The sequence below is a fragment of the Tenrec ecaudatus genome, unplaced genomic scaffold, assembly GCF_050624435.1.
Source record: "Tenrec ecaudatus isolate mTenEca1 unplaced genomic scaffold, mTenEca1.hap1 Scaffold_1505, whole genome shotgun sequence".
Taxonomy (NCBI): Eukaryota; Metazoa; Chordata; class Mammalia; order Afrosoricida; family Tenrecidae; genus Tenrec; species Tenrec ecaudatus.
In genome coordinates, this window is record NW_027457993.1 from 50,725 (window position 1) to 61,497 (window position 10,773).

General features: G+C 45.6%; 1 long non-coding RNA gene across 1 annotated transcript; it reads left to right on the plus strand.

Annotated features, from left to right (window-relative positions):
- Window positions 1-372: 372 nt before the first annotated feature.
- LOC142436100 (uncharacterized) lies at window positions 373-8,147 on the plus strand. Its single transcript, XR_012781778.1, has 2 exons — window positions 373-6,504; window positions 6,627-8,147. It is a non-coding gene; the product is annotated as an uncharacterized LOC142436100 (long non-coding RNA).
- Window positions 8,148-10,773: the final 2,626 nt, after the last annotated feature.

Below are 10,773 nucleotides of genomic sequence, written 5' to 3' on the forward strand. Positions count from 1 at the left end.
ACCAGCTTTCCTCCTGAGCCTCTGTGGTTCCCTTTGGACTACACAGGCCCGAATCGCTTTTAGCTGAGCAACAGCAAATGGCAACACAGACTTGCCATATTGCTCTTTTGCGTACACTCTTTAAAAATCGTACTAAATATACATGCATCAAAACATTCGTCACTTCCACGCTCTACAAGATTATAACTAAGTGGCATTCTGCATGTTGTTCATATTATCATCCTTACCCATTCCAAAATTATGTCATCACCCTTATGGAAGCTCAGTATCGTCTCAGGGATGGCACTTCCCCTCCAGGCCCTACTGGGTTAGGCTGGGTTGACTAGAGAAATAAATCCAAGGACACTCATATAGGTATAAGAAAGACTCCACCTCACTTATTTGTCCAATTGACATGGCATTATGTAACAACCATACTTACCTTCCTACCTATCCCTGGAAACAATTGGGATATGTTTGTCTCTATTCATTTTCCTAGCCTAGATATTTCTTGTAAGTGGAATTAAGCAAAATGTGTCCTTTTTGAAGCTGATTTATTTCACTCAGCATAATGCTTATGAGGTTCATTCCTCTTGTAGCCTGTGTCAAGAGTTCATTTCTCTTTATGGCTGAGTAGTAGTCCATTGTATATACCATAGGCAACATGTTTGACTTATCCATTCACCTATTGATGGGTATTTAGACCGTTGACACGTTTGCGAGATTGGGAATAATGTTGCAAGGGCCATCTGTGTATTTGTATCTATTTATGCGCTTGCTTTTAATTGCTTATATCCTTCATTTCCTTTTCTTTCCTTGTTAGACTCAGTATGATCCCCTTCTGCCCATCCTCTAGCCTCACAACCTCTGTGTCTGATGTGCCAGGATCTCACCAGGAGCCTTAACACCAAGATTCTGAGCCCTGACTGACCATTCTGATCATCCAGGGAATTGAATATTCCGGAGCACACAGAAGATGAAGTTATCAAAACTCCTTAGGCATAACCGAACAACTGGAGGGAGTGCTTTATTGGGCTTGGGGGCTGGGGATTATAGTTGTGAAGGACACCAAGGACAATTGTCATTACCTAGACTGTAAAGACTATGGTCGACATCCACGCTGGTGAGTAGCAGCTGGATCTCAGAAGCTCACAAGTGGCCATCTAGGTGGCAAGTATTGTCACCCTCACTCTGGAGGAAAGAGTGGTGAGTGGACCACATGAACATTAGACTTCATGACTCTGAGCACAGAATAACTAGATGATCTCCAACTATCAATTCCAACTTCTTTGAAAGGGATCACATCAAAAGGTCCTAGATAGTGAAGCAAAATTCACAGTCATAAAAGAGACCAGGCTTATTGGCTGGATAGGGACTAACAGAACCTCTGAAATGATGGTCCTTATTCACTAAGTTTGAAAATGAACTCCTACCTGTGGTTCAATATTCAGCCAAATAATAGATTGGTCTATAATGGGAGCAATTACACAAGTGAGGCACACAAACCTGAAAACAGCAAACCATTTGATCTCAAAAGGGCAGTATTAATCCAAGGCCCAAGTTCAGAAGGGTAGGAAGAGAGGAGGAAGGGAAACAGAAGACATAAGTAGGGAGTGGAATAAGTCATATTATATTGTGGAGATTGCAATAAGTGGCATAAAACACAATGTGTATGAATTGTTGAATAAAAAACTGATGATCTTGGTAAACCTTCACCCAATTCACAATAAAAACTTATGAGAGAGAAAAAAATCCAAGCACCTAGGCTGCATTCCAGACCAATAAAATCGGACTCAGTGGAGATGGGACAAAGATGTCTTTTGGACAGCTCTCTGGCAATCCCAATGAGCACACAGGCTGATACCCACCATCTGGAAACTATGGGGTAGCTGCTTCTCCGGTAATGCCTCGGGGGAGCGCTTGGGTCCGTCAAAGAATGCGGGATGATGAAGGGGCAAAGGTCATCAAACCTCACCCACAGCTTTACACTGGGGGGCTGCTCTCTGAGGAATGTGGGAAGGGTCCACTTGCATGCTGTCTCTGTGCAGCAGATCCAACAGACTCAACACCTTTCCAAAGCTGGCAAGAAAGTCCGAGAGACTAGATGTGGGCACCACGCTGTGAGTTTCCCAGAAGGCACGAGACAGATTGAGAGCAGTCACGGGAACACAGACTCCTCCGGAAATGCTGCCATGCGCAGAACATGCATCTCTAATTTCATTTCACACTGACTCAAGCATTCAGTCCTTTTTACGAAAACCCAGCTTCTCATTACAGTAACCGGTTTAAAATGACAATCTTCTGTTGAGCAAGTCTAAGAAATGACCTTCCTTTATTTTACATGGTATAAAAATTCAGTTTCCTAGGCCGATGGGCTCTAGGGACAGGTGTTTTTATGTACTAGACATGGCTTTCAAAGTTCTTCAATTGCCTAAATTAATAACGACTTTTTTCCTTTGGCTTTTCTAAGGGACACATTAATTTCAATCTTTTTCTAAGGAAGTGAATCTCTAGCTATCTCATTGGGATAACTTTCTGCCTTCAGAGTAGAATTTGAAATAATCTGCAAGGTTACCCCTTCCCCACCCTGCCCCAGCAGCCCAGCCTCTTTCTTCCTTCCGGCCTCCAGCCACCGGGGTTTGGTTGGGAAAGGAGATGCAGAAGGGAGTCTCTGGATTTTTCTATCTAAAGGTTGGCCACAACCCCCAGTAGACCAAATGTAATTCATTATGGGGGTTTTGGTTTTACTACTTTAAGAGTTATCCTTAGGGAAATTACAAACAAACAGAAATAGGAAGACTTTATATTTTATTAAGGGATGTACTGCTCAGTCTCATTATATTTTAAAAGACAAAGTATAAAAAAAAATCTGGCTCCGTTTAAAATGTCCTGACTAGCAGAACTTAAAATACACAAATCTTAACATGAAAGTCTAGATGAATAAATAAAATAAACAACGAAACAGCTTTCTCAGGAAAAGCCATAATAAAGAGCTCGACTACTTTTTGAGCTGTTTAAGATGCTCGTGTTAAAGGGAAAAGAGTATCATTGTTGACTTTGAAATGTAGAACCATTTGCTTAATTCAGTGATGCTAAAATGGGCAGTTTGGCTGAAGAAAGAAATTGGCTTGTAGCATTTGATGAGCAATTTCTTCTTTTGAATATAGAAATGACCAGGGATGCGGACACGCTTTTTATTCTTTTGAGGACCCTCTAACCAAGAAATCTTTTAAATGATCATTACACAGTGAATGCCTGGAGGCTCTGGAAACTATTATTTTGACATTATTATAAGCTCAAAATGATTCACCAATGCAAAAGAAGAAGAGAAAAAGCAATTAAATACTAAGCTGTAAACGCTGGAAGCTTTTCTGTGCTGAAAATAATTGAACAGAGTTTTTTCTTTTTTTAAGTAATAGTGTCCAAAGAGATTCAATGATCTTATTGCTTATGGATTTGGAGCTTAACTATATTCCTTATTTTAAATTTGATATTAGAATAGCAAGATTATAGACCATGATACAGTGTGACTTGGAGAAGTATCATTTCATTAAATTATCAAGTTAAGGCTCAAGGAGCCTGGTGGAATGTGTGTGACCATGAGGCCGGCCAGTTGGAATCCGCTAGTGGCTCACAGAGAAAGATGCGGTTCTCAGCTCCTGTAAAGATTTAGAACTTCGGGAACCCACAGGCATAGTTCTACGTTGTCCTTTCAGGGGTCCTCAAACTTTTTAAACAGCAGGCCAGTTCATTGTCCCTCAAACCCGCTGGAGGGCCGGATGATAGTTTAAAAATAAAACTATGCACAAATGCCTATGCGCACTGCACATACCTAATTTGAAGTTTAAAAAAACGGGGCAAAAACACCCGGCGTGCTGAATAAATGTCCTCTGAGGGCCATGCGGCCCGCAGGCCATAGTTTGAGGACCCCCTAGATTGATATAAGTCAGAATTGACTTGATAGTGTTAGGTTTCTGGGGTGGTTGACCTCAGTTCTTGCTTAGCAACGCTGAAAGAATTCATATGGCAGAAGCAGTTTTGTAAATCCAAGTGAATGTTATGGAAGAAAGTTTCAGGTATCGCAGTCCCCAAAAGTCCCCAGTATCTCCGGAAAGCACGCCGGGCTGCATGGCAGGGGTGGGGAAAGTTTGCAGCTGAATATGGCGGTTTCATGGGAGGAATACCTGAGCAGGAGTGCAGAACCAGCTGAGGAGCCACGGCAGGAACCCCCAAGGGCCTCACCCTCCACTTGCAGAGCACGTGAACAAGGGAGGGTGACAAGGAGCCCAGGCCTACTTCTATCACCTCCCAACACCACTGGAGGACATTGGTCGATCGTATTGGTTGATTTCGGTGCACTTTTGTGAAGTCCTATTCTGTATGACCAGGTGGACCTTCCACCTGGGTCTACATGACTTGGGTCAGAGCATGCTCAGTTCTGAATTTTGCCATAGGTGTCTAATGAGTGTGCCTGATGTATTTCCAACCCCTTTGTTGTGGCCTGGACAGCTCAATTTCGTTTAGTGCTGGCATTTGGGAAGACAAGCCCTAATCTAGCAACCTGTCAATAGCAGTAAGTGAATGGAATTACAACTCAACTCATAGCCATAAATTCAATTCGGACTCATAGTGACCCGAGAGGACAGGGCAGAATTTCCCCCTCAGGATTTCTGGGGCTGGAATTCTTTACAGGAATAAAAGTCTCTTTTTTCTCCCTCCCAATGGCTCCAAAGGACTGACCTTGCAAGGAGATGTCCAGCGGGTGCCAGCAGGCTCCTTCATTGAAAATCTCTGCTAGTTTCTGAAGCGGGAGGGAAATTTTGAGGAGGCCGTCTGCGGCAGAGTTAACTCCCCATTAAAGCCAATGAGCTTTTCCACATCTCTCAAAAAACAAACAAAAAAACCTAAAGTGACTACTTCAGATTAATATGCTGTAGGTAGAACCACCTCCCACTCACCAAACCAAACCAATCAACCAACCAAACAAACAAACAAACAAAAAAAAACCCAAATCCTGTTGCCTTCAAGTCAGTTCTGACTCATGCTCACCCCTTGTGGTACAGAGTACAATTGTTGCATGAGGTTGGCTAGGCTGTACCCTTTATGAAAACAGATGACTCCTTCCTTTTGTGGTACAGCTAGGTGGTTTGAACTGATAACCTTTATATAAGCAGCCCTATCCAGCGATCTATGTCAACTAAAGTGTCAAAGCATGTAAAGACTGATCCACAACCCCCACTTCTCTCTTCCTCTTCTGTGATGACCTGGAATCCACCTTTTGATCTGGTGGCACCATATTTGTGAAGCAGCCCGAATCACTGACGGACGGTGTGCAGGACAAACACCCTGTAGAATTGCCCTTCCAGTGTCAGAATTTGCATGAACAAGAATAAACTTCTAGATTTTAAGCCACTGAGGTTCCAGGGGTAGCTTCTTTCTGCAGAACAGACTAGGCTATCCTGCCTGATCATCTCTTCACAGGGTTTTTGTGGAGAGCTACTGGAGCAGCTCGATCCAGGGGAGCTGCCAAAGCAGATACCTACACTTTATCTGGGATTGTAGGTTGTAGTACCAAAGTTTTTATTTGCCCGGGAGGCACTGAGTAAATTTTTTTTCTTCTGAAAACAGGACAATATGTAAGTAAGTTTGGAGACATATGTAGCTGGAGCTGAAAGTCCTCTTACCTTGCAGTTTTCTTTGGTAGAGATAGACTTGTTCTTAATGAAACCCATGACAGTCAGTGTCACAAATGACTTCTGAGGAGAGGCCAAACAGCTAAGTCAAGGCCAGCCTACCATTCTCTTAAATGCTGTCTCATGCTCTCATCTGCTCTGACGTGTCTGCTCAGGGGCATGTGGCAGCCACTAGGCGGGCCTTACCATTGGCACTGAAAATCATTGTAGGGGATATTAGAGGATTTACATCAAGAAGACCTGACTTCCTGGCCATTGCTCGGGGGCCACAGTTCCCAAGACAATCAGTGTCAAGGGCAAAACAAAATAAAACATGACGAGGGCTCTGGGGCTGGGTTGAGCTGGATATGTAACCAAAGCCCCTTTCTACCAGAATCTTCCCAAGAGGAGATTGCTCTTTTCCATAGCTAAACAATTTCCATAGCTAAACGTTCTGCTGAGGAACCTTCTGGGAAGCAGAAGAAAATAAATCTGCCTTCCTTTGAATTAAGCTGGGTTGGGTCCAAGCCCTGTGTAGTGTCTATTCTTCTCATAACATCTAAAGGAGTCTGATTTCACCGTTCTTAGCTATTTAAAAAAAAGTTCCAGGCACAATAATTCAATTTAAAATTACACACCAGGAGTAGTTCATATTTAATACACTTTATACAGGTATTACAGGTACAAGGGACATACTTGTTAACTGCCAGGTTGCTGGCTTGAACCAACCAGCTACTCCACAGGAGGTACTGTGTTTCTGTGAAGATTTACAGCTTGGAAGCCCACTGGGAGAGCTCTCCTCTGGCTTGAGTCTGAAGGTGCTTGACAGCAGTAGCCTTTTGTTTTTATAGAGGTAAAAAGCTTTCTTTTTTTTTTTGGTATAAAGCTTTTTAGAACAACAAAAACAATTCCTTTTGGAAGTAAGCCAGAGCTAAAACCACAAGTTACATGCTTTACTTTTTTTCTGTCCTGCAGCTGGCAGCCACCCTTTCATCGATTGTGCACACCAGCATGGTGGTGAAGTGGTGAACTCTGCGCTCTCATTCCCCTGGCTTCACACTCGGTCTCCTCACTCATCGTGTGGCTTCACCCAACGCACGGAGCCTCCTGCAGGCTCCTCTCCCAGCGTGTGTAAAAGTGCGAAGGAGACAGACTTCCTCAGAGCTGTGCTTTAGAGAGAATCCTCCTCACATACTCAGCACCGCCTTGAATAGGGCAGCACTGCATACATGACAGCTACTTGATGATTGTTGATGGTGGTGGTGGTGTGTTTGTACGGATAAAAAAAGAGCCCTGAATGGTTATGTAACAAGTAAGGGAATAAATAGATCTTCCTTCATCCACCTTCATCTTTCATTGTTCTATCACTCTCTGATTGCAATATTAGAGGCTAAAATGGGCAGAATTCCCACCTCTGAACAAAGTTTGTGCACATGGGTGTGCATGCTTGTGTGTCCATGTGAGTGGGCCTGTACAATGTGTGTGCACGTGTGTGTGCACATGTGCACTGGAGCCTGGCAGCAGCAGGGGAGGCGCCTGTCTCTGTTCAGCAGTATCTGACGGCTGCTGCAGGTGTAATGAGAAGTGATTGATGATCTGTTCAGGGAGCTCCTGGGGTGGACTCAGGGAAGGAGCAGCAAAGAAGACATACTCATCTCCCCTGTATTTAGATGAGGTGACGGAGGTGGGTGGTAGAGGAGCAGCTACTCAGTAATGAGATCACAGGGGAAAGGCCTTGGATGAGGTGCCAGACAGCCCTGCTTTCCCAGAGAGGGTGGGGACTGGGAATGAGGCTGCATCCTGCCTAATCAGTTACAGTTGCTCTGTCACTCTGGGGAGGGAGGCAGATGAGGCAGGGAGCTTCCGGAATCTCTCATCTCCAGTCCTTCTAGGTGGATGTGGGAGCGTGTGAGGACGGCCACACTGGAGGGTCAGGGTTGATCGCCTTGCAGTGTGGAGCCCGGCCTGGACCTGCGTTGTGAAGGGTGACTAAGGAGCTCTGGGGGCAGGGTTCTGGGTGGGGGCTTTGTCTACTAAGACCCACAGCCGCGCCCTGTGTCGCAATGTTGGCATGCAATGTGCAAAGACTTGAGACAACGTGAAATGGACCATCCACTTCACTTGGAAAGACAGGAGGGCTGAAAATCAGATTGGGAGATCTGATCTCGTTTGCTGCACAGTTGTGAGAGGAGATATTCCTGGCTTCTCTCATGTTGGGAACCGGACATAATCAGCCTGACAAAACCAAGGCCATATTGCCTGCCCAGCAGGGCTAAAGCCACGTCACCTCAACCTTATCTCTACCCTGACACACACCAGATGGCCCACCCTTGTCTGCTCCAGCACCGGACATTCCAACTGCAGACTTGCGGCCGCCTGCCCTGTGTGCTCTACACCCCCGCCCTTCCTTTTTTTTATCTCCCCTTTGAACTCCCTTGTTTGCCTCACCCTTTATAGAGAGGCTTGTGTAGCAATAAACTCAGACCTTGACAAGAATCTGCTTGGTCTCGCTCCTCTCTCTCGCCCGTTTCTCTTTCAGGCTGGGTCCTCCTTGGAACCCCTCGAATAACTGAGTCCCTCTGGCATGAAGGAGGTGATACGAATGCATTGATAGCCTAGTATCTGTCAGCTGGGAGCCACAACATAGTGAGAGCCCTTATTAATCATTTGGAGATTAGCTGAGGGGTGGGAGAAGCCAGGCATGAGGCTTTCCAGGGCTGCTCAGCATGCACAGGAGTCCTTTCCTGGGTTGGACAGAGGTGCTGCCATCTGAAAGCTCAGATAGAGCAGTTGGAAAATTAACTGACCTGGTACAAGATCTATTTACATATATCAAAAGATCCTGGGTAATAACATCTCATGTTTGTGCAGCATGCCACATTTGTCAAAGGGCTTTCTCATTTACTGTCTTACTTGGTCCTCAAACTAAGAGGCCTTTGGGCAGCTATTGCTGTTTAATTTTGGGCGTGGTAACAGCTTTGGGTATAGTACTGGGCTTGGAATCAGGCTGTGCAACCCACAGCAGGTCACTTAGCTGCTCTGGATTGGCTTTCTTCCCCTACGAAGGTCAGCGCTTGGACTAGACCATTTTCCCAGTGGCAGCTCTGCTGACATTTTGGCCAACATCCTTCTTGTGGGGCTGTGTTGTTCCCTGCACCAGGATGCTAAGCGAGCATCCCTGGTCTCAGCCCACTAGATGGCAGTGGGACTCCCTTCTTCAGAATGTCTCCAGGCATGGCCAAATGTCCCCAGCAGAGCATGCTGCTGGGCTGGCGCACGGCAGGATGATGCACTCAATGAGTTGGATTTTAAGTTTTCAGGTACTTTACATGTCTGCACAGGGAGACTACATCAACAATTACCCAGCAGTCAATGGGTCATCACTGACCCTCTCTATAATTCCAACTGAGATCATGAAGCACCGACTGAGTTTCTGAGCTTAGCACACTGCATGGCACAAGTTGTTTAGCACTCAGCTACAAACTAAAAGGTTGGCAGTTCAAACCTATCCAGAGGCCTCTTAAACAAAATCCTGGTGGTCTGCTTCAGAAGAGTTGGAGCCATGAACACCCCATGGAGTGAAGAGATATAAACATGAATTTGGATGTGACTCTAGGTATAGCTAGAACCATGGAATCAACTACATCATGGAATCAACTTCAACTCCTGGCCTCCTTGTGTGTCCAAGAAGAACTGTGCTCCCCAGGGTCTTGAAAGGCTGCTTGGTCTGAAGTAGATTTGCAGGCCCTTCTTTCTACGTGCCGCTGGGTGGCCTCAACCTTCCAAGCATGCTATTAAAAGCCAATCCGTCACCTGTGTGCATCACTGAAGACACACGGACACAGGGAGCAATGCCCTGGCTGGGGCACTGGAACAGCGCTGGCATGCAGTGAGTGCTGCCCAGTTAGCGAACAGGTCTTCCCTTGGTACTTTCTCAGGTCTGTGTGAAGCTTTCTAAGCATCCAGAGTTCTCGGCCTGATTCTGCTGCCAACTTGCAGTATGACTTCGAGCTAGTCTCTTGCCCTCTCTGGGCTTGATAACAAAAGCAGGGCAGGCCAGCCACAAATATCGTGTGGCTAGCAGGGGAAAGCAGTTGAGGACACAATTGCAGATGGAGTTCATCCTTTGGACTCATCGCCCCTCCTCCCTAACACCCCCCCCCCACTACACACACACACCTTTTCAACTGCACCAGATGGGTTTTAACTTTCCGGCACCAGAAAAGCAGACCTTGAGTTTTTTCCTTTATGGAATGTAGGCCACCCCTGCTTATGTGTCACATTCAGTCCTCGTTCTTCTCCCTACTCTTGTCCCTCCTCCAGTCTTCAACAAGTGACTGCAGGGCGGTTTCCCAGCAGGGCTGTGCTCAAAGATTCATAATGCTGGGTTTTCCTTTAGTTCTCCACAGTCTGGGGCTTGGGACAATCCAGGCATTACCTTATCAACTGCTCATTTTAGGGGGGAAGGACGGGGGCACTGGAAACACCACATGGGGCCCAATCCTTCTCTGCACGCATGTGAGGGGTTTCCAGGAGCTCGAATTTCAACTTAAGTGATTTATTTTTTGTTGTTTAATCGCGTGCCTGTCATCTGCTGGACATTTCTTCTACAGTGTTTTGTTGTTGTTAACCCCATTTCTAAGATCAGAGATAGAAGGGTCAGGCACAATAGGCAGTTAAATTGACTCAATCTGGGCTGTGAACCTGCTTCTGTCTGGTTCCTCATAGCCCTCAGTCATTTTAATGGAGGTGTTGTGAAGGGTGTGGGTTCAGCAGCCACACACTGCCTCATCTCGCCTCCTCGTTGATAGGCTGTGTACCCTTATGTGAGTTGTTTAATCTCCTACCAAGCTTGTGAGAGCACTACTTTTATTAGCTTCAATTTACCGAGGCTGTGAGAGGTCAGGGGAGCGAAGGCTTACAGATTGCCTGGCATATAATATGCTAATGATAGTCAAGATATATAACTAAGCATGTCTCTGTTCTTGGTTCTGTCAGTACCTGGTGTGTCCACAAAGGAGAAACCTGGTTTCCTGCTATTTTGAGCATCTAGTGTGAATGGCAGGAGATAAGTCACATGCTAATGAACCCTTGTGGTGTATTGGTTAAGCACCCTGGGGCC